General features: G+C 52.8%; 1 long non-coding RNA gene across 1 annotated transcript; it reads right to left on the bottom strand.

The window, feature by feature from the left end:
• Positions 1-8,523: 8,523 nt before the first annotated feature.
• LOC116418532 lies at positions 8,524-14,504 on the bottom strand. The gene is made up of 2 exons (XR_004228618.1): positions 12,150-14,504; positions 8,524-10,559 (listed from the first exon to the last, which is right to left on the bottom strand). It is a non-coding gene; the product is annotated as an uncharacterized LOC116418532 (long non-coding RNA).
• Between the last annotated feature and the right edge of the window lie 13,216 nt (positions 14,505-27,720).

Genomic DNA, 27,720 nt, shown 5'->3' with positions numbered 1-27,720 from the left:
TAGGCCCAGAGCTCCGCAGAGTCCTCAGGCTGGTGTCCCTCCAGGCCAAAACGCTGCCACCCCCTGGCCAGTGCACTGCAGGGTGGTGGGGAAGGGGGGCATCTGTGGAAGACAACACAGGACTTGGCCTGGGGTCCTGGGCAAGACCTCTGTGACCTCAGTTTCCCCGGATCCCTCCAGGTGTGACCTTGTAGACGGCCTCTATTCTGCACTCACAGCTGCTGAGGACGAGGAAGAGGACACTGCAGGCATTCCTTCAGTCCCCTGGGGAGGTTCAGGTGCTCAGACTCCCGGACACCACCTTTACTGGGCAGAATAATGTCCCCCAGATATCTGAGCCCTAATCCCCGGAACCTGGGAACGTGTTACCGCACTAGACCAAAGGGACTTTGCAGGTGTGTGATTGAGTTGAAAATCTGCAGTGGGAGGGTAGCCTGGATTAGCCACGTGCACCCAATCTAGTCACACGAAACCTTAGAAGCAGAGACTCCTTCCCTGCTGTGGTCAGAGACAGAACGAGGGGACGCTGCTGGCTTTCAAGATGGAAGAAGGGAGGAGGAGCCAAGGAGCAGGTGCCACCAGAGGCCAGAAAAGGCAAGATATGGATTTTTCCCCTGGAGTTCCAGGAGGAACTAGCCCTGCCAACAATCTGGATTTTAGCCCTGGGAGCCCCACCTCAGGCATCTGACCCCTTGACTGTAAGGTAATAAATGTGTGTTGCTTAAGCCACTAAGTCAGCCATAAGTCGTTACATGGCTGCCACAGGAAACTAACAGGCCCTCCCCTCTGGCCCAGACATGCCCAGCTGCCTGTGAAGGGGAAGAAGGACACGGCCCTCATCGATGTGTTCACACACCTTGCTCCCCTGCTGGGCTGGCCCTGGGGCCGCAGACCTGATCCCTGCTCTCAGGAGCCTTTGCCAGCTGGGAGATGCCCGGAGAGCCTCCCCTCCTGCTGCTGCCGCCCCATCCTCTCCTCTTCTTCCTGCTGCTGTTTATTGAGTGCTCCCTGTGAGCAGGCACCAGGCTAGCATCCTCCTCCCAACCCCGGCCTGACAGGCTCAGTGGTCAGGCCACCCCAGGAGCCACATTGTGGACCCCCGAATCCTGCCCATGGTTTGGCAGGACAAAGGGTCTTTTCTGCTTCAGAGTCACGAATGTGTCCTCCTCACAATAAGGGCGGCATGGAGTTTCCCTGGGCCAGTGCCTCAGCCCATTGAGCCTGGGGTCCTTGTCTGTACCGGGGGATGAAGGTAGCACCTCACAGATGGCGATAGACACAGCCAGTGCAGGGCAGGCAGTCAGCGCTCCAGACTCACTTCGAGTCTTTGCCTACGCTGCCAGTCAAGTGAGTTGTGGGAAAAGTCAGGTTTTTCTCTTGAAAGTCAAGGCCGGGTGCAGTGGCTCATGCCTGTAATCCCAGCACTTTGGGAGGCTGAGGTGGATAGATCACAAGGTCAGGAGATCGAGACCATCCTGGCTAACATGGTCAAACCGTGTCTCTACTAAAAATACAAAAAATTAGCCGGGCATGGTGGCACGTGCCTGTAGTCCCAGCTACTTCGGAGGCTGAGGCAGGAGAATCGCTTGAACCCGGGAGGCAGAGGTTGCAATGAGCTGAGGTAGTGCCACTGCACTCCAGCCCTGGATGACAGTGAGGCTCTATCTCGAAAAAAAAAAAGAAAGATACCAGGGCTGTGGTGTGGGACCATCACTGCACGAGGCATGGGGGCTGAGGTACTTGGGCAAGGGGGTTTTTCAGAGACCACCCCAAGAGGGTTCTGGAGTCAAAATGTCACCCCTAATGACTTAACTGGGAGTCCCACCACTAAAGCTGGTTTCATCCCCCTAGGAAGTAATCAGAAAAGTGCAGACAAATGTTCCTGGAAGTGTTGCCTATAATGGGGAAAACTGGAAATAACTGGGAAGAACCCAACGGCCTGATAATAAGGGGTTAGTTAAGGACTTCTGTCCAGTGGAATGCTAAATAGTCATCAAAATTCATTTGCAGGACCGTATCTTCTGACTTAGGAAAATATTGTGATAAAGTATTAATGAAACAAGCAGAAGATAAAATGATACACCTAATAAGATGCTAATTTTGCTTAAAATATGTTTTGACAGACTAGGTGCAGTGGCTCACATCTGTAATCCCAGCACTGTGGAAAGCTGAGGCAGGTGGATCACCTGGGGTCAGGAATTCGAGACCAGTCTGGCCAACATAGTGAAACCCCATCTCTACTAAAAATACCAAAATGAGCCAGGCGTGGTGGTGGGCGCCTGTAGTCCCAGCCACCTGGGAGACTGAGCCAGGAGAATCGCTTGAACCCAGGAAGGAGAGGTTGCAGTGAGCCGAGATTGCACCACTGCACTTCAGTCTGGGCGACAGAACGAGACTCCATCTCAAAAAAAAAAAAAAAAAAAAAAAAGTTTTGGCAGAAGCTGGGTGAGGCCTTTCCAGTGGCTATCTCTGAGTGTGGTTTCATAGGTGATTGAAAAATGTTTTTCTTTTGTGAGGACTCAAAGTGTTCTAAAATTAGCATGGAACATCAAAGATGGCAAAAAAAAAAAAAGAAAAAAAAAAAAAGAATGGCAAAGACGAGGAGTTGTACTCCTTCACTGAAGCTGCCTTTGGTCCCTCCCTGGGCCTCAGCATGTGGCACGAACACGTGTGAGGGGCAGGGCTGGCTTTGTGGGTTTGTGACCCGTACCACCGCACGGGGCCCTGAGCTTAGGAAGGCCCTGCACTCGGAAGGGCCCCAAGCTCATTTTAATGCGCACCGTCATCACCATCTTGTAACTCTCAGGCATTTTCAAACCAGGGCGCCACATTTTCACCTTACCCGGGTCCTGCAAACTCTATAGCCAATCCTGGCGAGGAACCCTGGGCCTCAGAACACCTTGACCTTTCTCTCCAGTTTCCTGAATACAGCAGCCAGCTTTCTGGAGTAGGTTTATTTCCCATGCAGTGACTCCTTATATTTTGTCCAGGCTTTCCAAAATCAGGGACCCAGGGACACGAACCTCAGAAAATCAAAGCATATATTGGCTGTCCCCTGGGACAGTGGCTGCCTTGTTAGGAGGTGGGTGGGGTCACCAGCACAGCCCTGGCATTGCTAAATGGGCTGTCGACAAAAAGAGGAAACAGGGCTGTGTTCTGTAAAAACATGCATGAGCATTTGCAGTGCTTTTTCTGGAGACTGAAATCTTTCTGTACACCTCACCAAATTTTCAGAAATTTCTTTTGAGGTATGTGTTTTCTCCAGTAAAACCAGGTGCCTCTGACTCAGGGGCACTGTCTGTGGACCTGCCCTGCATCTCTTTCTACCAGTTAAGGCTCAAGGATGCCTGGGTGACCCTGTCCTACAGCTTCTACAGCCACACTGCCAGAGAGGTGGTGAGCTGCCTGTCTCTGGAGGCATTCAACAAAGGCTGCACAGGAAACACCTTCTCTAGCATTAGCCTAGAGAAGCTCACCTGAGGGTGTCACTGCACAGGGCATCTGGCAGCTTCTAAGGCGGGACCTTGTCATCTTACCTCTCTGTGCCTAGTACTCTATACAGGAGTATAGGTGTGGGGGAGGTGTTCAGTGACTGTTTGCTTTAGGGTATGGAAACAAGCACCAGAAGGTGGTGAGGCAAGCGACGCAAAGTTGACATGAGATGCAGGAGAGAAATTCCTGAGCTGCCCAGAAGCAGGTGATGTGTGAGAGAAGCCAGCAGCCACGGGCCGGTGGAGCAGCAGCCACTGATGCTGAGTGCCTGCTGTGTGCTAGCGGAGTGCTCCATGTTCACAGGGATTGTCACCATTCTCCCAACAGTGCAACTGAGATAGAACAATTTTTTACTTTTTTTTTTAGACAGAGTCTTGCTCTGTCACCCAGGCTGGAATGCAGTGGCACAACCTTGGCTCACTGCAGCCTCCGCCTCCCGGGTTCAAGCAATTCTCCTGCCTCAGGCTTCTGAGTAGCTGGGACTACAGGTGTGTGCCACCACACCTGGCTAATTGCTGTATTTTTAGTAGGGAGACGGGGTTTCACCATGTTGGCTAGGCTGGTCTCGAACTCCTGACCTCATGATCTGTCTGCCTCGGCCTCCCAAAGTGCTGGGGTTACAGGTGTGAGTTCTGCCTAGCCGGCAGAACTCTTATTAAGCTCCTTTTATGAGTGAGGAAACTGAGGCCTAGAGAGGTGAGGTTACCCAGCTAGAATGAGGTAGCGCTGGCAGGCGGAGGCAGGCCTGCCTCAGTGCGGAACTGCCCTGTAAGCCCAGGCTTTTCGGCATGCTGCGGCTCCACTGCCTGGGACATGAAGAAAGTCCGAGTTCAGGTTCACTGCATCCTGTCGGTCCTTCATTATACCCTGATTGAATGGGCATAAAAGCTTCCCCAAAGGGTTTGGGGATGGAGCAGGTCAGGTTCCTCATTTTAGGGAGATTTTAACTTTAAATGGGCTCAAGCAAGGGTTAGTTACCTGGACAGCTCATGCCTGTTGAGGCCGACCCTCCCCATGGTGCTGGATCTGTAAGATACAAATGCTCCTGCCTCCCTGCTCCCCAGATCCATGGGGTCTCCTGCTCAAATCTCGGGCTGGGGCCAGGGTCACTCAGAAATCTGCCTTCCTTTGAACACTAACCAGTTCAGGCGTACACAGGAGTTGCAAACTTGGGGTGGGGGCATGGGTTGGGTTCAACCCGAGAGTGTTTCCTCTGTCCTGCAATGTGTTCAAATTTTGGACATTTCATGTACAAATCTGGATTTCTTCTGAAGTCAGAAGCTTGGACAGCCCCGGCCCTTATCCTCATGGTAGCAACAGGCTGGAGCTGACTGAGCACTCCGTCCCCTGCTATCACTGCAAACCCCCTCTGTGCCCCAGCTGACGCCTGCAGGCTGCCCTGTGACAGCCCTGCCGGAGAGTCCAGGGACACGGTGGGGTGACCCGCTCAGACTCTGGCTGGCCAGCCCTCTTGGCTTGCGTGCTCCCCTAAGGAGGACTTTGGGAGCATAGGCACCCGGGGATGGAGGCAAGTTAGCAACGGTCTCTGGAAGGCTGGGGACCTGGCCACCGCGGGTAGCAAGACCTGATAGGTGGTCCCTGCTGTGGTTGGGGGCACCTGATCAAACTGGGAGGCTTGTGGAGGCCCAGGCCCAGGACAGCTCTGTGAGTTTCCAGGGCTTTGCCACCGCCCACGGGTGGGGTAGGTTTCTACCCCAGGAGTGCCCCTCAGGGATCAGAACACTCACAGGGACAGAGGCCTTGTCTCAGGCAGACAGAGGGGCATGCAGAGAAGCTAGCTGGAGGTCTGGGCTGGGCCTGTTGCAGGCAGGAATTGGGGCGGCAGCAGAGTCCCCCACCTGCTCCCCAGGGAACAGGCCCTACAGGGCCCCAGCTTCTCCTCCTCCCCAGGCCCTATCCATGGCTCTCCTGTGACCCAGCACCTGCCAGGCTCACTTGTCACTGTGGCTGCCCCAAGCAGAGCCAGCAGGACAGTTGGTGACCAGGGTGTCTTGCTCAGAAGGGTCACCCAGGACGGCTAAGAGAAGTCACTCAGCATGGTACCGAGGGTGGGGGGATCAGGAGCAACTTCCACCTGAGCCCCAGGACCCAAGCATTGCAGCCGTGAGGGGCTTGCCTCCTTGTGCTGTCGGGGGTCCCTCATCCCACAGGCCCTCACCTCCTGTGGTGTCCCTGGGCAGCTTGACCTCGGAGGGTCAACACCTGAGGACCCGAGGGGCATCCATGCCCCCTCCTCCTTCCCTCCAGCCAAAGGTGGGGGGCCCAAAGCGCAGGGAAGAAAGCACCAGGAGAAAACCAGAGAGCTCTCCTTTCCCTTTTAAGAGCCCTGATGGCCAAAACCCAGAGCCGGAGGGAAGGGAAAATGTCGGGACGATTCCCTTCCGAACTTTCCGAGTCTTTGTTTGGAAGGCTGCGGGCTGACTTCGCCGGGCCGGGCCGCGGGCTCAGCCGTGCGCTCCCGTGCAGCGGCCGAGGAGCCCTGGCGCCCGCCGCCCCGGACACGCCCTCGTGGTCGAGCCACGGACCCCGACCCGGACCCCAGCGCCGCCGGGCGAGGGCGGGAGGGGTAGCGCTTACCAGATCGTCCCGAGCGCGCCGCGGTCCAGGCGGGCACAGCGACGGTCAAGTTCACGTCCGGCCCGCGGGCTGCCCGAGGTCCCCGGGCGCGGCTGGGGCAGCGGGAGGCCGAGGTCCCAGGTGGCCGCCGCAGCCGCTCCCGAGACGCTGCTGTCACCCCGGCCGCGCCCCCCAACTTTCTGCACAGTCGCGGAGCTGGAAGTTTCCGGGCTTCGCGGACGCTGGGCTGGGTTTCAGCCGCGGCTCTGAGGTTGGCAACAAAGAGGGAAAGAAGGAGGAGAAGCAGGCCGGGGAGGGGAGGAAGAGAAGCGCGCGGAGGCCGAGGCACCGAGGGCCCCAGAACTTCCAATTCTACCCAGAAGCTTTTTTCGTTGTGTTTTTCTCTTAAGAGGTAAACAAGCAAGTCCCACGCCCCAGTCCTGCTGGGGCCTTCGCCAGTCAGCGCTCTGAGCTCATCTCCCGGCGCCTCCTCGGGGCACCTGAGTGTTTTAAGCCCACTGCCAAGTGTTTTGGACACAGGTTGTTTGCAGGGTGGTGAGGGTGGGTACAAGATGCTTCCTAAAAGGTTGCTGGCACGCAGACCACGGCCCCAGTGACGGAGCGGCAGGCAGGGGCTTGGAGGAACACGCTGTCTTTGTCTCGTCCCCAAAGCACCCGGCCCTGGGTCACCCGTGATCCCTGGAGTGGAGGGACTGTTGGGACCCCTGGTGCTCCAGGAGAAGGGGTTCCACGCTGGGTCCTGGACCCAGGCCCACGGTGCCCTCAGCCGGCAGTTCTCCACCTTCGGGGATGATTTGCTGGCCTGGCCCAGCTCCCACAGCGCAACTTCCACAGCCCAGCTCCCCAGCACCACCATTTTCTGCCCTCTTCTCCCTGCCTGGCTTCAGACTCTCCGCGGCCAGGGTCCTGTGGAGACACCTGGGCTGGGGGAGGCAACTGAGTGGCCCCAGGCCTGGGAATCTGCAAAAGTGGCCAAGCCAGATCTCTCCAGACTGCAAGGGCCCTGGAGGCGCTGGGAGGCATAGTTCTTCTGGCTGCCAGCTGGGCCTGAGGCCGTTGTCCGTGGGGGCCAGGGCAGCTCCTCCGGAGCACTGTTTCAGGCTGGGGAGAATGGGGATTTGTTTTCTTGTTTTTTTAAAGAAAAATGAACAAGGAGCCTGGTTGGGGATTGGGGTGGGAGGAATATTTGTCCTTTGTCTCCAAAGGCCTGGAGAACCACGCTCGTAAGTGGCTATTTTCCCTCAGACGACTTCTCAGACATGATCCTCTCTGAGGTTGGTCCTGGGCTTCCACATATGATTCATGGAAGAGGCCTCAGCCCCAAGAGCCCCTGAGGGTACTGCCCACTCCCCTGGAAACTTCCAGAACCTGACGTGGGGCTGAGGACATAGAGGTGATGGGGGTGGGCTGGTGGGGCACTGGCGGGGACAATGCGTGCAGCCCTTGTTTTCAGAGCTGCAGATGCTTGTCAGCTGACGGTTCGTTTCCAGCATCCACAGTGGACCTCCTTTGGGGGAACATTTACCTGCCAATGAACCCAAGATCCTTTCCCAGAGGCGGCGGGATGAAGTTTTCCTTTCCTTTTCTTTTTTTAATGAATATATTTTATTTAAACCAATACATCCAAAATATTATCAGTTCAACATATGATCAAGATAAAGATTAATGAGATACTTTACATTTTCATAGTAAATCCTTTTTTAAAATTTTTGTGAGTACATAGTAGATATAAACATTTAGGGATGAAGTTTCTTACTGTGTTTTCCTAGTAACAAGCACTGGCATCAGCTGTCATGATTTCTCCCCAAGGTCTAGGACGGTCAGCCTCGCACGCGCCACAGCAGAGTGACTGCAGCTCTATCGAGGTGTGGCACCAGCGTGTTGGCATTTCAAGAGAATCTGCAGCCTCCCTGGTTTTTCACGAAAGCTCCTATGCAGGGCCTGGCCCTTTCCTGGGAGGGAAGCCTGGCTCTGTCTCCCGCTGCATCCTCACCGGGAACTCCATTCCTGAGCTGCGACCGCTGTTTTTCAGATCGGAAAATGCCTTGGGAACGGCTCATCTTCCTGCAGCTTAAGCCCATTTGTTTTCTGACTGGCGGCCACTGATGATTAGTGTGTCACAAAGGGAACTGTCACCTTAGTTCTGTCATACACCATCAATAACTCGTCCAGGGCTGACTTTGTGGGTGTTGTGGCTTGCCCCGTGGTAGAGGGTCCGTGTGCAGCAGGGCCCCACACTCAATGTTTGGCTGTCCCCGATCTTAAAATTCTCAGTCATTCTTGAACAAGGGAACCCATATTTTCATTTTGTTCTAGGCTCTGAGAGTTACATAACTGATCCTGACTTTGGCTGTTGGTCAACAGTGTCATAAGGTAAAATAAGGTAAAAATCTATGAGTTTTATATTTCTTTTCCTTTTTTTTTTTTTTTCTAAGACAGAGTCTCACCCTGTCACCAAGATGGAGTGCAGTGACGCAGTGGTGCGATCTTGGTTCACTGCAACCTCCGCCTCCCGGGTTCATGCAATTCTCCTGCCTCAGCCTCCCAAGTAGCTGGGACTACAGGTGTACACCACCATGCCCAGTTAATTTTTGTATTTTTAGTAGAGTCAGGGTTTCACCATGTTGGCCAGGGTGGTCTCGATCTCCTGACCTTGTGATCTGCCTACCTTGGCCTCCCAAAGTGCTGGGATTACAGGCGTAAGCCAGCACACCTGGCTGATTTTTATATTGTTTACTAAATTCTGTTTACAGAAATAATTCCATATTCTATGTAAGTAAGATACAAATACTTGAACTGAATATCATTGTATTTAGGGAAAATGTTCACCTTTAAGAGGCAGGGGCTGGGTGTTGTGGCTCACGCCTGTAATCCTGGCACTTTGGGAGGCTGAGGCTGGTGGATCGCACGAGCCCAGGAATTCCAGACCAGCCTGGGCAACACAGTGAAACCCTGTCTCTGCAAAATGTACAAAAATTAGCCAAGCATGGTGGTATGCACCTGTAACTCCCAGCTACTCCGGAGGCTGAGGTGGGAGGACTGCTCAAGCCCGGGAGGTCAAGGCTACAGTGAGAGACCTTGTCTTAAATACAAATAGGCAGGAAGTCGTTATAAGCATAATACAATCCTGGCAGTTGGAGTCATCCCTGTCCAGCCTTGGCTCTGCCACGTGGGTGCTGAGTGCTGCCTCAGGGACCCGGCTGCCAGCTCCCACCTGCAGGGTGTTCTGAGGAGCCAGCATGCTGGGAGGGACTAGCAGGAGATGCGGCATAAACCAGGTATTTGATAAATAGAAAGTGCCTTTGATTATCACGTTTATCATTTGACATGTAGGCTCAGGTGCACTTTGATTATTTTTAATGTAAGTATATTTTATCTCTTCCCATTATAAAAGCAATACACACTGTTATAGATGGTTTGGAGAATTCAGGAAAAAAAAAAGAAAGAAAAAGAAAACATTCTCTCCTAGGTGCTCTGCTGCACAGCCTCCAGCCGTCAGTGTATTTCTTTACAATTACAGAAATAGAGACATGACTGTTACATTTTAAAACTTTTTCTTTTACCTTGACTTATTTTTAAATGGAAACACTAGTGAGGCCCCACAGAACTGAGCAGAACTAATGACCCCCCATGTGGTGGAAGAGTTCTGAGCTGGCCACACTTTGGATGCAGCCTTCCCCCGGCAACTCTAAACCCAGTCTCTGTGGCTGCCTGTTCACAGGGACCGTGGACTGTGATGTTTATAGTACGAAAGCACTGGGAGAGAACGCTACATCACAACGTGTCCTTAACCTGCTGCCGCCTCAGCTTTCCCATTTGTGACTTGGTTAAAAAATTTTTTTTGACAGTTTCAGGCTCTTATTTTAATTTCCACAGGCTGTTGTAGAATCTGCTCAGCCAGGGAGGGGAAAGGAGCCGGCAATCAGGTCTCCTCCTGGGCACCTTTGTGAGGCCAGCTGGCGAGAGTGGGGGGTGACACTGAGGTCCCAGCAGCTCCAAATGCAGGCAGAGCCCTGTCCTCAGAGAAGGTCACAGCCTAGCCAAGCCCAGGCAGGTGGATGGGCCCACGAATGCACAGGAACCTGGAACGGAGGATGAAGGCAGGAAGCACAGTCTGTGACTCCCCAGCCCACTCTGCATTCGACCACTGGGGGCCCAGAAGCTTCAGGAAAGGTGCACAGGGCCACTGGGTCCCAGTACTCCAAACAGGAAGGTCTGATCCGGGGACAGGGCTCCTCCCGACTCCCCTTTGCCACGAGCACCAGAAGTTCTGCAGTGCCCAGTGGGTATAGCAGTCCCCAAGAATGACCCAACACTGAAGCTGAGCCAAAAAACTTGGGGAGCGAGCCACACCCCTTCACTCCCTCTTTGTCTGCTCCAGCCTTGCCAGGCGGTTGCTTTTCGTGGGAACCGGGATGTCCTCACCACCCTGTCCCGCGGCCCAGCCCCATGTCTCTGGCCTGCTGCAGCTGAAAAAAAAAAAAAAAAAAAAGAGATATGTTTGTTCTTATTTGTTTATAAAAAGTGTTATCACATATATAACATATTATACCCCATGAATATATACAATTATTTGTCAATTAACAATAAAGAAAAATATAGCAAGCAAAAAGGACTCCTCTTCCACAAAAAAAGTGTTCATTACAGAAAAGTACAAAAAAAAAAAAACAAGAGGATATTTAGAATTAAGAAAAAACTAAGAGAATATTTAGAATTGAAAACTAAAAAGAAAACAATTACCCATGAGGTAATTACTGAGTGCATTTGCTTGAAAGTCCTTCTGCTATATTTTCCAAACTGCATGTGTGCATATGTGCACATGCATGTGTGTGTGTGTGTACACGTATCTATATGAATGGACTGTAAGTTATAAATACATATATTCATGTATATATAATCATTAGATCATACTATAGGTTATTTTACAGTCTTTGTTGAATACGTTGTAAGCATTTTATGTCTATTATTTTCTACAAGATTTGAAAAATAAAATATAAATACCAGTTAATTTTTGAAATCAACCTTATTGAAGTCTAAGTTCCATGCAGCAAAATCCCTTTCACCTCTGTTCGATGAGTTTTGACAAATGTATGCAACCGTGTTACATATCACCAAGATCAAGAAAGAAATATCTATCACCACATAACATTCCCTAGAGCCCCTTGCAGGCAGTCTCTGACTCCCTGGCAGCCAGCAATCTGAATCCAACCACTGTAGATCAGTTTTAATTTATTAAAAAAAAATTTAAAACTCATGGAGTATGAAGTCTTGCTCGGGATCCTGATATCTATGTTGTTGAGTCTATCCGTGGCTCATTCCTTTGTACTGCTTTGTGATATTTTATCATACGCCTATTGATATTTGTTTACCCACTCATCTACTGATGGACAACTGAATCGTTTCTGTTGTTTGTTTGTTTGTTTTTTCAGACAGGGTCTCACTGTCACCCCGGCTGGAGTGCAGTGGTGCAATGTTGGCTCACTGCAACCTCCGCCTCCCAGGCTCAAGTGATCCACCTCGGCCTCCCAAAGTGCTGAGATTACAGGCGTGAGCCACTGTGCCTGGCCTGTTTCTGATTTTTAAAAATGTTTGCTATTGTGACTAGAACTTTGTGAATGCCAATTAATGTTTATAGTGTTTTAATGAGCAATGTCACCAGCACGTGCTGTGAATGCCCACGCATGTGGGCACAGCCTGTGTGTTTCCTTCCTGGAGCACTTAAGATGCGGAAAACAAGGGCTAGGGGGTGAAGAAAGGAGCCAGAGGCGACACAGCTGGTTAGGAACAGACTGGGGGAACCCAGCCTCTAAATCCCAGTATTCCAGGACAACATGCTGCCGCACTCTCACACACTTGCCTGTATTCAGAAATGCTTGTAATTTTCCCACAGAGAAATTTCCATGAAAATCAAGTTGTGGGCTGAGAGATGAAAGGCAGCCTCATGTTCATCAGGCAGGCTTTGGTTTGGTTCTTCCACTGAGCTCAGGAGTGTGTGTGAATATCTCTGTTTTCATACACACACACGCACACACACACACGGACACGTTGCTCACACCCACCAACACCAGTGGCGATGATCCAGTCCAGATCCTTTCTATACTGCCTTCAGCGCATGACGCCAGACTGACCCGGACAGGAGGCCCTGGCTTGGCTTCTGAGCATCCATTCAGCAGACTTATCCTAAAGGATGTCTGATGATTTCCCCAAATCAAATCTCCCCTCAAGGACAAAGTTCAGGCTGCTGGGGAGATTCAAAGGATGATCTGTCTGCAAAATGGCTGCTTCCAGAAAGGTGTCACAGCTGCCTGGGAGTGGCTGTGCTCAACAGAAGGCAGGGGAAGAGGAGGTGCTCTTTGGAGTACAGGCACCCTGGGAGTCTGTAGAGGATTCCTGGGCCACTCTACAATAGCTCAGCATTGAAACAGAGACAATATTTGATTTTGCTCACTTATTAATTAGCTCCTACTTATGTGTCCAATGGGGCTATTTCCATGATCTTACGTAATCCTAAATAACTACTGTTATCCTGCTTTTACAGATGAGAAACGTGAGGCCCAGAGAGGTTAAGAAACTTGCCCAAGGCCACACAGCAGTGGGTACTCAGTCCCAGAATGCCCATTCTTTGCAGACACAGACTTCTCATCTGAGTTAGAGGTCTCTGCCCACTTGTGGCTAGCAGGCTCCAAAGAACACACGTTCACCTGGAGCTAGTTCGGGTAGAACCCTAAACGATCCTAGTGTGCTTGGAGGACACAAATGGTCCAGACCCCCACTTCCTGTTCAGGTCTCTGAGGGGCCTCCCTCCTCAGACCACACCCCACTGCCAAGCAGACCTCTAGCACTTGTCTTTGCCCCCATTCAAGAAGGCGAGTGTCTGCTCCCTGAGTTGAGCAAAGAAGAATCACCTCCTCTCAGCCCTCTGTCCGCAGCCTCCCTGGTCTTGAAGTCAGCGGGCCTAAGGAGACCTCTGTCCATGGGAGATGAAATCAGGAGAGGAAGTGCCCATTCTCTCAGAAAACATGTGTTTTCTGTTTACAGAGGGGCCTGTCCAGTTCCCATGCTTTGTTCTTTAATATGGAGCCAAAAGCAAATCAAATGCGCAGCTTCCGCTCTGAGGAACACTTGGAGGCTAAAAAGTCTGGACTGCTGCGGGCTCATTGTGCTGGGGTGCCCTGTCTGCTGCTGACGTCCAGCATACACCTACCTGGAAAGCCAAGACTTTCCCCCTCTGCCAGAAAACGCCAGACTGCCCCCTCTGCATTACAAGGGAGGGCGGGGTACAGAGCGGAGAGGCAGCCTCGGCACCCTGGGGGCGGGCTTGGCACTGTGTGTGAGCACCCTGGGGGCTGGCTTGGCACTGTGAGCACCCTGGGTGTGTTCTGTCGTGCACTTGCAGCTCTGCCACCACAGGCCCAGCAGGCTTGGCGCTGCACACCGGCCATTCAGATCCTGGGCAGAGGGCATCCTTTCCCACCTCAAGCAAAGGGAGGCACAGTATTGGGAGATCTGGGGTAACAGGTGGGTGGGAATCTCCAGGGAACTTGGGTCAAGCTCAGGGATGCTGGGAGAGGGGCTTAGCTCTGGGTAAGCAGGTCTTCCAACTCGAGGAGGCAGCAGTGAGCTAAGGTAATCAACGGAGCTGACAGGCAGCTACACCTATTGAAGGGTAACTATTACCACAGGATGCCGGGTCCGCGCACAGGCTAACCGCTGAGATTCAGAATCAGGGATCTGGGTACAAATCTAGGCTGTGCCCTTTTGCCCTTCAGGGCCTCTGGCAAGCTGCTTCTCTGACCTCGGCCCCTCATCTGTGAAAGGGGCTGGCATGCACGTTAATACAGCTGCCAGGATTACTGAGATAACACATTTACGGGTAAGTCCAGGATGGCCTGGCACGTGCTTTTCAATACACGGCAGCTGCCGTTGTCATCTCGTGGCTTTAGACTTCACCGAATGGGCACTCTGGCTAGAAACAGCTCACCAGCTTAGGCTGTGACAGCCACTGGAGAGGGGGTCCCACAATCCCTCCCACCCAGAGCAGACCCTGACTAGGACGGGAGGACGCCTCGCCGGGCCACACCTTCCTCCCTGTGCAAACGGGGTGACATCAGTGACCGTGGTTGACAACGGAGCCTAAGGTTCTGATGTCACTTTTCTGCCCGGGCGGTGCGTCCAGCGCAGGCTGAGACGCGGCCTGGCCCCCGACACAGGGTCAGCCCTGGCTCCGCGCCTCCGACCTCTCGGGGGCTGCAGCAGGGCGGGGCCGCCTGCCCCTTTCATCTCCGCCTCCCGGCTGTCTGGCTTCTACGTCCTGCGCACCTGGGGCTGAACGGGGACAGCAAAAATCCATCGCAGGAAGCGCGCACAACCTCGTTTGGGATCAGCGCCCCTCCCGGGCGGAAGCCGCGGCGCCTTGGACTGGAAGGTCCCGCCCGCTCTTCCGTCCCGCCCCGGAAGCCAGGACGAGGGCGCGACGTGCGGCGCGGACGCAGTGCCGTAGCCAAAGGGGCGAGGCCTGGTGCGGCCGCGGGGCGGGGCCTTGGCGCGGCCTGTTCCGGAAGCCCAAGCGAGGGTGCGGCGGGCCGTGCTGACGTAGCGCCGCAGCTGAGGGGGCGGGGCCAAGCCTGGGGCCGGGCCTCTACGCGCCAGGGGCGGGGCCTCTGGATGGCCGTCTCTTAGATCCCAGGCCGCGGGCTGTGCGGATGTTGCGTCACTGTCGAGCGGGCGGGGCCTGGGCGGGGCCTCTGCGCGGCCCGCTCAGAAAGCTCAGGGTAAGGCTCGGCTGGTGGCGGCTGTGGGGCGGGGCCTAGCTGGACTGGGGCGGGGCCTGGGCGGTTCCTCCGTGCGGCTGCTGGCCGTGAGGCTGATTGCGAGCTTTCGCGCAAATTGGATCTCCACTTTAAAGTTTAGCAACTTTGCCTATATTTTCCCCCTCCCTAAACGAGGTAAAACCACCAGACGGTGGAGAATTTGTAAAACCTAGGCGAGTACAAAGAAAGAAAAGGAGAAACCTTTCCTAGTCACCAAGCTAAATATTGGCCTGGAGCATCTTTTTATCTAAATATGTAGATATTTACATAATCGGGGTAACATTGTATATACGCTTGTGGCTTATTGCATGAAATTTGGAAAATTGGAAAAAAATACAAAGAAAAAAAGCAGCCTGAGATTCCCTCACACGAGATCACCATTGTTAACATTTGACATTCTTTCTTTTTACGCAATTATGCATTTGTTGAAACAAAAAATGGATCATGCTCTAAATATTGCTTTGCAACTTTGTAACCGTGGCTATATTCTAAATTTCACACATCATTTAGTGTTCATTCACAGCATTGTTTGTGATCATACACAGCAGGGCTGTATTTTATTTAACCCATGTGAGATTATTGGACATTGATGTTGTTTCCCGTTTCATCTCTTCTTTACTTCTTTCTTTTACGATGAACATTCCTGCAGCTAAATCTGTGCATATCCAATCCCTAGATGTGGAACTGCTGAGTCAAAGCATATAAACACGAATGCTTCTTGTGCCTCCCTTTTTATGTTTTCCAAATTTAAAAAGTAATGAATTAGTATTTTAACAATTGGTTTAAACGCCAGTACTGTATATACAAAAAATATCTCTCATTTTCAGAATATATAAAGAACTCCTGGTGGGCGTGGTGGTTCACTCCTGTAATTCCAACACTTTAAGAAGCCAAGGCAGGAGGATTGCTTGAGCTCAAGAGCTCAAGACCAAGGCTGAGGCGGGCGGACTACCTGAGGTCGGGAGTTTGAGACTAGCCTGGCCAACACGGAGAAACCCTGTCTCTACTAAAAATACAAAAATTAGCCAGGCGTGGTGGTGGGCGCCTGTAATCCCAGCTACTCGGAAGGCTGAGGCAGAAGAATTGCTTAAACTCGGGAGGTAGAGGTTGCAGTGAGCTGAGATCGTGCCATTACACTCCAGCCTGGGCAATAAGAGTGAAACTCTATCTAAAAAAAAAAAAAAAAAAAAAAAAAACAAGCTGGAGACCAGCCTGGACAACTTAGTGAGAACTCGTCTTTACAAAAGATGTAAACATTAGCCCTGTTGGTGGAAATGTTAGCTTTGTTAGTGGGAATGTGAATGTAAAATTGTGCACCTACTATGGAAAACAGTATGAGAGTTCCTCAAAAATGTAAACACAGAACTATTACAGGACCCAGCAATTCCACTCCTAAGTATATACCCCCCATAATTGAAGACAGGAGCACTAACGCTTATTTGTACACTTTTGGTACAAAAAAGAAGCAGCATTATGCATAATGGACAGAAGGTGGAAACAGCCCCAGTGTCCACAGGTAGATGAATGGAGAAAGAAAAGGTGATATATATATATAATGGGATATTACTCAGCTTTCAAAAGGAATGAAGTTGTGACACATGATATGATGTGGATAAACCTTGAAAACATGACGCTCAGTGAAGTAAGCCAGACACAAGAGGGCACATAGTGTACGATTCCACCTGTACAACGTCCCGAGAGTAGTCAAATTCATAGAGTCAGAAGTCAAGCAGTGCTTATTGGGCACTGGGGAGAGCCAAGACTGAGGGGTTATTATTTACTAGGTATGGAGTTTCAGGCTGGGATGATGACAAAGTTGTGGAGACAGATCATGGTGATGGTCGCCCAGCAATGTGGATGTACCGAATGCTACTGAAATGGTAAATGGTAAATTTTGTTATGTATGTTTTGCTACATACACACAAAGACATTTCTGGAGGGAAACAAACAAGATATTTCTTAGATTCTGGTCCCAAGAATGCTTGCATGGAACAAGGCCTGCACACGTAACCAGCTCCTCCTGGGTGACCCTGCCTAGGTGGTTGGGGATGGCCCTTCTAGGGAGCACAGCTCTGGACAAACAGGGTCCAAGCCAGGCCTCACACATCTGGCATTTTCCGTAATAATTTCCAAGCTGGGAGAGAGAAAACTTGCTTTGGGGAAGCAGTGAGTCATTATGCATCTTTAACTTGGCCTTTTATTTCTGTGCCATTGAGATACACACACACATACATACACACACACACGACTGATTCCTTTTGCAAACATGGATGATATATGTTCATCATCTGCAAATTTGCAAACATGGGAAAGCATCTCTGAGACCATAACAAATAGATAGAATCCCAGCTTGGAGAAACACAGCTGACATTCAGTTGGATATTTGTCCAGCCTTTCTTGTCTTTTTGTAATATATATTTGTTTTTGTTTTTTTTTTTTTTTGAGACAGAGTCTCGCTCTGTCGCCCAGGCTGGAGTGCAGTGGCCAGATCTCAGCTCACTGCAAGCTCCGCCTCCCGGGTTTACACCATTCTCCTGCCTCAGCCTCCCGAGTAGCTGGGACTACAGGCGGCCGCCACCTCGCCTGGCTAGTTTTTTTTTGTATTTTTTTTAGTAGAGACGGGGTTTCGCCATGTTCGCCAGGATGGTCTCGATCTCCTGACCTCGTGATCCGGCCGTCTCGGCCTCCCAATGTACTGTATATTTGAAATCACCATGGTCATATGTCACATTTTACTCTCTGCACTTTCACTAATATGCAGCAAACCACTCACCTCTTCTTTAAATATTTCTAGATCACACTTAAATGACTGCAGAAGAATCCGTTGTTCAGATGTCCCATATGTAACTTCTTTACCTCACTCTTGATGGTTGGCTGTCTAGGTGATTTACAAATCTGCTGCTATGAACATCTTTGTCATACATCTCTAATAATTCCCTTGGTGTACTCCCAGGAGAATAATTGTAACTTCACTGAGGATTTGCTTTTTTAAAGGCTTTTGAATATGGTATTACCGGTCAGTACTCTAGGAAGAGCGAACAGATTGTTTTTGCATCAGTATCGCGGAAGTGTGTGTGGATGTGTTTTTTACACAGAGGTGTCTTATCCTTCCCGGCAGGGACCTGTTATAGCAGGAACACCACTGTTGGGGGATGGGCCCTGGCTCAGGGGCTTTGGTCCATGGAGGACCGCTGCCTTTTTGTCTTTGCTGAGCAATCAATCCCAAAGAGAGTGAGGTGGGGCAGGGAGAATCTGGGCTCTGAGCTCTGCAGGGACAATGACCCTGAATCCAGGCTCCTGACTCTGGGGAAGGCTCCACTCTGTGACCCTGGCAGCCACAGAATACTTTTAACTGCTCGGTTGCTGGTGCTGTAGGACTGGGCCCTTTCCTTAGGTGTGGGTGTGACATGCCCTGCACATTTTCACCTGGCCCCTCTGGCTCTTCACTCTGGTGTGGAGAGCAGCCCCACAATTGCGGGCTCCATAGTCCTTGATCTATCTTTGCTGGGAAACAGGATGCCCGTATGAAGCAGCCACTACCAGGATCCCCCTGCAGCCTCCCACCATCAGGTCCCTCCATCACAGCAGCATAGGGGTGTCTTGCAGGATATTCCAGTGGCCACCCCACTAAGCCCAGTTGCACAGGGCTTCAGCCCCAAACCAAGGCTGACCTGGGGCACCCCTTCCGCATCTGTCCATCCTGAGCATGAGCCAGGGCCCTGGGGCCAGCAGATGTACAAGTCCTGGCTGTCCTTCCTAAAACCTCCCCTGTAATTCAGCCTGGGTTCCTCCCCTCCCCATGGCCACACTTCCCCTTGCCCAGATAGTGGCCTCCCTAACTGCAGCCTCCTCCCCCAGGGCTGGGCCACTGCCAGAGCGGTTTCCCAAATGCACACAACTCCTGTCCCCACCTAAAAAAAAAAGAAAAAAAAAAAAAAACCCTTTTGTTTTAAGAACCAAAGCAGGTTGGCCCCCTGCTTCTCTTTCCAGCCTCTCACCTCCCCCAACTTCCCCATCACTGACCACCAACTCCCTGCCCCACCCGCACTTGGCTGGGCGAGAACTCCTTGCCTTTTCTCGAATGCTGTTCCCTCTGAAGGAGATGCTCTTCCCACTTGCATGGTGATCAGAGCTTCTCCCCTCTTATTCCCACTGGGAATAACAACAGCAGCTGGCACTAGTGAGCACTTACCATGTGCAAGACTCCACTCAGCTACCGCCTCCTCCAGGAAGCTTTCCAGGATGGATCCCTTGGCCATGACAAGCCACTCCTGAGAAATAGGCTCTTCCTGCCTCTGGTTACAAGACAGCAAGAACTGTTTTTTGTTTGTTTGTTTGTTTGAGACAGAGTTTCGTTCTTGTTGCCCAAGCTGGATTGCAACGAAGCAATCTTGGCTCACTGCAATCTCCACCTCCTGGGTTCAAGCAATTCTCTGCCTCAGCCTCCCGGAGAAGCTGGGATTACAGGCATGCGCCACCACACCAGGCTAATTTTGTATTTTTAGTGGAGATGGGGTTTCTCCATGTTGGTCAGGCTGGTCTCGAATTCCTGACCTCAGGTGATCCGTCCCCCTTGGCCTCCCAAAGTGCTGGATTACAGGCATGAGCCACTGTGCCCGGCTAAGGACTGTGTCTTGAGCGTCCTCGGTGCCTAGCCCAGGGCCTGACATGAGTGTTGAGTCACATCATATTTGTAGGAGCAAGTCTAGGACAACACAGCCTGGTTAAAGCGAGTGGCTGAGCACTGATACATGGGCCAATGCTGGTCGGAGATTAATCCAGACCTCCCGTTTCGAACGTGATCATTTGGAAACAGGATAGCTTGAAATTTGTTCTTGACAAAGAAGGATTAAAAGGCAAAGGAAAGCTGGAAACAAGATTACAAATTAACGTCACCTAATAGAGCAGGTGTTAGCAGTGTAACCCTGCCCCTAATCATCTTCAGGCCTGTCTTCAATGCTGAGCTGTCCTCAGTGGTCACCCTGGGCCTCCCAGCTCTGAGGCTGAGCACAGGATTTCAATGCTAATTACTGATGGTACCCACTGTCTGATCAGCAGAACATCCACAGTACAGCCTGCCCTTGGAAGGGAGGATGAATCTCCTTCTAGAACAATCCACAAGGCTCAGTGTGGACTCTCCACTCAGGCTGGTCATGCATCAGGCATTCCCTCCACCACGGGTGGCCCCAGGCTCGTGCGCACACACACGTTTGCTCCTTGCCTCACACTGTGGGGACAGAGGGCATCTGCGCCTTGTCCCCTCTTCTCTATTCTCATAAGCGTCCTCGTGTCTTGGAGTCAGGGTTGCTTGGGCCCAGGAGGTTGAGGCTTCAGTGACCCATGAGGGCTGGAGCTGCAGACTGCCCCAGGGGCCTCCCCATGGTGGGCGCGCGTCACATTGGCCAGCCCGATATTCATCTGAGTTGACCTCTGAGAACCGCCAGGTTAGAGGGCCCGAGCGCAGCCAGGGGACCAGCCAGGAAACCCACCTGGTCTAGGGGGGTTCAGGAAACCTGTGGTCTGGGGCAGGAAGGGATGCCGAGAGGAGGCCCCACCCACATGGAGGCCCAGCCCTGATCACGGTTCCAACTGCTAGGCCGGATACCACTGCTAGCTGTTTTCCAACCATCAAATGTGAGGACCATGTGTCAAGTTTTCCATAAGGCTCTGTTTATCCAGCACAAAGGAAGGGCCTTTGTCCTGAGATTGTCTTCTTACTTTTTTTTTTTTTTTTCGTTTAAAGATATTCTCTCAAAAAGGGAAATTGTAATTATTTTTCTAAAGGCCCCAACATAGGAAAAATAGAAAGTTGGCAATCTTCCGTAGGTCTGCAATACTCCTTTGAAATTTGACCAGCCTGTGAATTCCAGATGTCTGAGAACCCCTGTCTGCATGCTACCTGCAGAGGCCACCACAGAGAGTCTCTGGGTCACTGCTCCCTGTTTAGAGCCTGCAGTGGCTCCCTACTGCCCTAGGATCTGCAGCCAAATTCCTTATCATGGCATCAAAAACCTAGGCAGGTGGGAAAAGGGAGGAGGAAGGGATCAGGGGCAGCTTCCTGGAGGAGGTGGTATCCGAACGAAGCCTTGCAGGATGAGCTCATTGGCAAGCAGCAGGCTGAGAGGGCATTCCGTGGGCAGGAGAGTACCATGTGTAGGACAAAGCTGGGGTGGCTGGAAAACAGCTGGGGGTGGTATCCAGCCAGCTAAGCAGGGACGGGGTTAGGGATGCATATGAAACTGATGCTAGCAACACAGTGCTAGGGAGGGTAACATCCAGGCTTCTAAGTGATTCTTTATTTTGAGACAGGGTCTTGTTCAGGCTGACTGCAGTGGTGTGATCATGGCTCATGGCAGCCTTGACCTCTTGGGCCCAAGTAATCCTCCCTCCTCAGCCTCTTCAGTAGCTGGGACTATAGGCATGCGCCACCATGCCAGGCTAATTTTGTGTTTTTAGTAGAGATGGGGTTTCACCATGTTGGCCAGGCTGGTCTCAAAATCCTGACCTCAAGTGATCTGCCTGCCTTGGCCTCCCAAAGTTCTGGGATTACAGGCGTGAGTCACTGCACCTGGCCTTATTATTATTATTATTATTGTTATTATTATTATTTTGTGGAGACAAGGTATCACACTAATGTTGCCCAGGCTGGTCTGGAAGTCCTGAGCTCAAGTGATCCGCCCATCGTAGTCTCCCAAAGTGCTGGGATTACGGGCATGATCTACTGCATCTGGCCCTGAGTGATTCTTAGAGCAGCGAGGTACGTGTAATTACGTCTACTTCATATTTAAGGTTTGGAGGGAAATGGGAGAGGGCTGGGGAAAGGCTTCGAACCCCCAGGCTAGATTTTCTGCTGTCTGAGGGTCTGTCTGAGGCTGGCTTCCCTCCTCTGATGCCCATTTCACCACCTCATCTTGTCCCTCTTTCTTGGGCCTGAGCTTGGCTGGGGCTGCTTGTCTACAGGGCCCAGGTTCTTGTGCTCTGGGGAAAATGCATCCTCAAGTGCGATGCCCCCAACACTAGGGGCTGTTTCTGGTATCAGGTGGGGCCGCTGGCTTCAAACGTGCCAGGAGGACAGATGCTACATGAAGCTGTGTGTGCTTGGCAGCCTCATGCCGGAGGCCCCAGGTCTGCAGCGCCAGTCTCTGGACCTCGTGATGGGCATCCTGGCCAGGCACTGTGTGCCTGCACACAGCTTTCTGCAGGAGGACAACTTCCTCACTTCCCCAGAGGCTTGGGGTGGGGACGTTCCTGTTGGACAGTGGAGCCCAGACACCCAGTGGGGATCTCCCAGGAGAAGCTTGCTCCCACCTCCCAAGAAAGGCTCTGAGCCTTTTTCCAAGTACTGGAAATGCCAAATGCGGTGGCCTGTCCCCATCCACCATTGCACAGAGTGACCCACACTGGTGGGCATTCACCTCTCCAACTGTGAGGTCATTCAATGCATCCTGGGTGCCACTGTGCTGTGGGAATTCAGAAGTCCCTGCCCACTCGAAGCTCCCAGTCTAGTGGGTGAATCATAGTATTGCCTGAGCAGGGCTACCTTGTGGGAAGATGATGAGGGCAGCACACTCTGAGGGCCGTCCCAACGCGGAACGCTCAGCTCTGTTAGTCCTCAAGACATCTCTGGAGACGGTCACCCAGACTCAGGGCTCAGGGTGACTGTCCACAGGCCAGCAGACTGGATAATGGCAGAGCAGGCGGGAGCTGGGGGAATGCCATCTTTACCACTACCCTACCTGCATCTGCTGGGAGACCCCAGCTCTGGACGTGCCTCTGGAGATCATGAAGGGCAACCTGCCTCATTGTTCAGGGGAAATTGAGGCTGAGAGAAGATGACCACAGGCCCCACAGAGAGTCGTGTCAGAGTCCCAGAAGGGTCCTAGGCCCCAGGCTCCCCAGTCCGCCATTCCTGCAAGGTGCACCCGCCCTTCTGGCTGGGCAGAGGGCACTCAGGGCAGGTGGAGAGGGGGTCTTCTGGCGTGGGGAGTGGAGGTGGAATCGGGTGGAGGCACCTGGCAGCTAGGGTCGTGGGGAGCCCCTGACAGAGTAAGTGGGGTCTCCTGGCAGCAGGGGAAGCTAGGAGAGGGGGCCTGGCAGGAGGGGGCTCCCGGCAGGGAAAGTGAGGGGCTCCCAGGCCGGACCGGGCCGCCCGCCCAGACGCGCTGCCAGGCTGATTAGCATGGGCGAGGGGCGCTGGCGCGGGGGCGCCGCCGGCCGAGCTGGCACGTCCCTCGCGGGCCCAGCTGGCCGGGCCGAGACACAAAGCGCCTCAGACGGTGGCGGCGCTCGGCCATTCACGCGCAAGGGCGTCCCGGGCGCGGGCGGCAAGGAATTCCCGCCGCCAGGGCGAAGAATAGCTCCTGGGCCGGGCGGGGCTGGGCCGCCCGGCGCTCCTGACCTTGAACCTTTGTGACTGGAGCGCATGCAAATCGCGGCCGGGCCGCGCCAAGCCCCGAGGGCGCTGCGCCGCCCGGCGTGTCCGGGGAACAATGCGCCACTGTCCCCGCGCGGCGCCGCGGGCTGGGAACGGCGCGGAATGCCAATGCGGGCCCCCGGCGCGGCGTGGCGCGGCCCACGGGCGCGTGCGTGTGCGGGTGTGTCCAGGTGTGTGCATGTGTCCGCATATTGGCCAGAGCTTAGCTGGACCCCGGGCCTAGCCCCGGACCCTGGGCCCTGGCGACCCTCCTGGAGAGCGTCTCTTTGTGACCAGGTCCAAAAGATTTTAGACTCTTGTAGGTGACTGCCTCTCCCTCCTTCCTGCCCTTCTTATTTTTATTTTATTAGGTTGACTTTTAAAGATGCTATAAATGATCAGTAAGGAAATAAAGGCCGCCCCCAACAACCGTCCAAACCCAGCTCTGCTGCATGGAGAGGGGCTCCCTCGCCTCCTCGCTCCCCTTGGGGCAAATTCTTCCCCACAGCTCAGGGTGAACTTTCAATTCAGCGTCTTGACTTTTTCCTGGAAAATAACATTTGTCATCAACCTTTTACCAATGTCCCTTTTAAAAACTGCATGGTCCTGTTTTCCTGGGCTGTGCCGCAGTCCCTGCCACTGGGGTTCCCTGTCACAGGGACAACAGCTTGTCTACAGGGTCTTCTGGGGCTGCAAGCGGATGTGCAAAGAGAAAGGACAGGGACCTCACCAAGAGCTGCTGAACTACAATGTGCTAAACTGAGCCCAGAAAGGTGCCAGGCCCACATGCGGGTCCTGTAGCACCTGTCCCCACCTGCTTAGACATGGTCTAAACAGACAAGACAGAAAAAGCACACGTGCCAGGTAGGCACCTGAAGCTGATTTTTATCCAGGCGATTCCTGCACCTTCTGTAAATTTGGATTGGGCACATTTGTGATAAGCGACAGAACCACAATCCAGAGTCTGATGTCCCAGCCCGGCAGCTGACTGGCGACCCGTCACTTGTCCTCCAGAGATTCGGTATCCTTACCTGATTAGGGGCCTGTGAGCGCTGCCTGCCTATCTTGCGGAGGCAGTGGCTGTGAGGGTCCCTGCACACACGCACACCTGTGTGGGTGGGGAGCATGCACACAGGTTCATTTCTGCGAAGGTGCTGGGGAGCTCAGCTCTGCCATGGCAAGGGCTCAGGACAGGAGGAAGAGGTTCAGAGAAGGTGATCTTGGGCAAGATGCTCCCTGTCTGGGCCTTGGTTTCCCCAGAGCTAAAAGAGGAGGTTGTAGAGACCTCTAAGCATGCTTCCAGGTTCCCCAGGTATACATGAATAAGATCAGTCTTTCAAGGATGGGGATGGTGTACAGGGCTGGATCCTCCCCAGCTAGGGTGCCTGGGATTATTGGCTTTCAGCAGCTGACTCACAGAGGCCTCCTTTGGGCTAAGCACTGGGACAGACCCCTGCCTCCCCAAAGGCTTGAGACACTGGTCTGCCATTTGGGGGCTGAGAGCCTGGCTAGAGGCAGGAGAGGAGGGGAGGGAAAATAAGGACACAGATGGTGAATGTGGTGAGAACAGAGGCATGAGGGGGTGGGCATGGTGCGTGGGACAACAGAGGAGGCAATGGAGGAGTCCAGGAAGCCTTCCTGGGAGGCGGCCGCCTGAGTTGAGCCTCAAGGAAGATGAGCAGCTTCTCATCAGGAGAAGAATGTGGAGAGCGCTTTGGGCAGAAAGTTGCAGGCAGAGGAGCAGGGAGAAGGTGCACTCTGGGAGCAGGAGCACTCAGAGAGAGAGAACACTCCAGGGAGAGGGAGCAAGAGGGTGCAGGGTGCACTGCAGGGAGAGGGAGCACTCAGGGAGAGGGAGCACTGCAGGGAGAGGGAGCACTCCAGGGAGAGGGAGCACTCCAGGGAGAGGGAGCACTCCAGGGAGAGGGAGCATTCCAGAGGAGGGAGCCCTTAGGGAGAAGGAACATTCCGAAAGAGGAAAGACACTCAGAATTCACTTTAAAGAAATCCCTTCCTCGGGCAAAGTGTCCTATTTCTTTGCATTTATAGACATTCTGCCTCATGGGTAGCCAGCAGGACTAGAAACACCAACATTCAAATAAAATATAGAAGAAGTCAGTCCAGCTAAAGGAAATGTCAGGGTGGGAAAATGAGATTGTGGGAAGTGGGTGAGTTGAGGGAAAACAAAAAACAAAAAACAAAAACAAACAAACAGCCTGCCTTGAACTCTTGAGGAGTTGCAGGTTGGGAGGCCACTAATTTCTCGGTCTCAAGATTTGATCACCTTTAAGGAGCAGCTGGTTGCACAAGGGGTGGGCGGTTTGATTCTGGCCCCAAAAGTTGGAGGCCTGTGAGCTGCATGGCATCAGGTCCTTGCCATGGTCCCCTAACATCAGGGCAGGAGGCATATGGGGTGCACCTATCAGGGGCAGACTGAGTGGCAGCTGGGCCTACATGCCAGGGCTGCTGCTCTCAGAGTAGGCAAAACCAGGAGGGGAGAGGAAGCCTCGATGTGGCAGGACATGCTGGATAGTGCACTTCAGGGCCTGGAGGACACCTGGGAAGGGGCTTGGCTCAGACTTGGGAGTAAGGGATGGCTTCCTAGAGGAAGTAATGGTGAAGGGTTGGTCTAATTCTGGCAGGGAGGTAGAATCGCTATAAAATGGGAATAAAAACAGTACCAACCTCCCAGGGTGGGTGGGGAGGAAGCAAGCCTGATGCACAGTCACTTCTGGCGGCCACGGCACAGCTTCCAAGTCCTCATTTTGCGGGAAGTCTGGCTGCTCCAGGGGCAAGGCTGGGACATCCTGAGGGTAGCTGGGGAGGGAAATCCAGTTCTGAATTCTTGAGTCCTTTGTACTCCTACTAGTAAAATATAACTTCTGAAATGAAATTTATGTCATGATTGATGGATCTTCACTCCCAAAGACATGTTTGGAAAACAAACAAAAGCTTTAAAGGCTGCAGCCCCAAGGGGACTGCGGTGCTGTCAACCTCACTGACACCTGGGTACCTTGGAGAGTCGGAGCTGGACAGGGCCCTGGTTTCTGGTGGACAGAAGGGGAGACTGAGGCTCTGGGGTTCTGGTCTAAAGTCAGGATGGGCCAGAGTGAGAACCAGTCTCCTGCCTTCTCGATGTTTCCACTACTTCACCGGATTCCTCGGATATTAGCAATGGAAAAGCCATCCCACGTTTGGGAAGGATGCAGTCATACTTTCCATCCTGGCTTCTTGTGAACACCTGGGTCTCGGTGAGTCCCCCACCCATCCCACCCGGAAAAGCTGGGCTGTGTCACCCAGGGGGCAGTTAATGAGGATGCTTTGGTGGCACTGACATCATGGACAGGGCTCCTGCATGGATCGGCCGCCTGGGCTCCGGCTGGCAGCAGTGTGACCTGCCCCCTTGGCTGCCACCGCCCCAGGGTGGGGCCTTGGGCTGAGGGGCTGGCTCAGTGGGCAGCTGCCAGAGCTGGTGGGGGCTGGCCGGAGGGTACTGAAAAAGTCTTAGAGGTTTCTGGGCCCAGGAGAGAAGGAAGGGAGTGTGGACACTCGGCTCCTGTTTCACGGCATCCTCCCACCTTTGACCTCAGTGGTATGAGGGGAAGGAACCAGCCCTGGAGCCGCCTGCCTGGCTTGACCCTGGCTCGCTACTCATGGTCCTGTGTGCCTAGACAAGCTGTTTCACCTCTCCGGCCTCAGTTTCCTTATCTGTGAAATCAGATAACAACCGTAGGGTGTAAAGTGGAAACTGCAGGGAATTAGGAATTAGGATGGTGCCGGGCAGATAGTAAGTGCTTAGTAAACACAAGGATCTTGGATTTTCCCTCCCTCCACACCCAGGCTGTTTTGACCTGTGCTCTGTACTTCTGTTCGCCAGGCCTGAGGTCCCAAACTGCAAACTGCTCCATGTGAATGGGCTGGGAGTTTCCTTTCTCCCTTATTCCCTCCTTCCTCCTTTTCTTCCTTTCCTTTCCTTCCTTCCTTCCTTCCTTCCTTCCTTCCTTCCTTCCTTCCTTCCTTCCTTCCTTCCTTCCTCCCTCTTTCCCTTCCCTTCCCTTCCTCTCCCTCCTTCCTTCCTTTCCTCCTTTCTTCGCCTCCTTCCTCATCTCTCCTGTCTCTCTCTTCCTGCCTTCTTTCTGTAAACTTGATTACTGTCTGCTTCTGTGCTGGTCTCTATGCTACTTTCTAGAGACAGAAAGTAAAATTAGACAGATATCGACTCTATGATTCTGTGCTTACATTCTAGTACAAGGCAGCGGGCATTGGCCAAATCAGAGCAGCACTGTCCAACAGACCTTTCTGTGATGCTTGAAATGTTGCGCACCTGGACTTTCCAGTGAGCCAGCTGCCAGACACGTGGGACTGTTGGACACTTGAAAGGTGGCTCATGTGACCCAGGAGCTGAAT

The sequence above is a fragment of the Piliocolobus tephrosceles genome, chromosome 19, assembly GCF_002776525.5.
Source record: "Piliocolobus tephrosceles isolate RC106 chromosome 19, ASM277652v3, whole genome shotgun sequence".
In the NCBI taxonomy this organism is placed as follows: domain Eukaryota; kingdom Metazoa; phylum Chordata; class Mammalia; order Primates; family Cercopithecidae; genus Piliocolobus; species Piliocolobus tephrosceles.
This window is presented reverse-complemented; position numbering and strand designations above follow the sequence as displayed.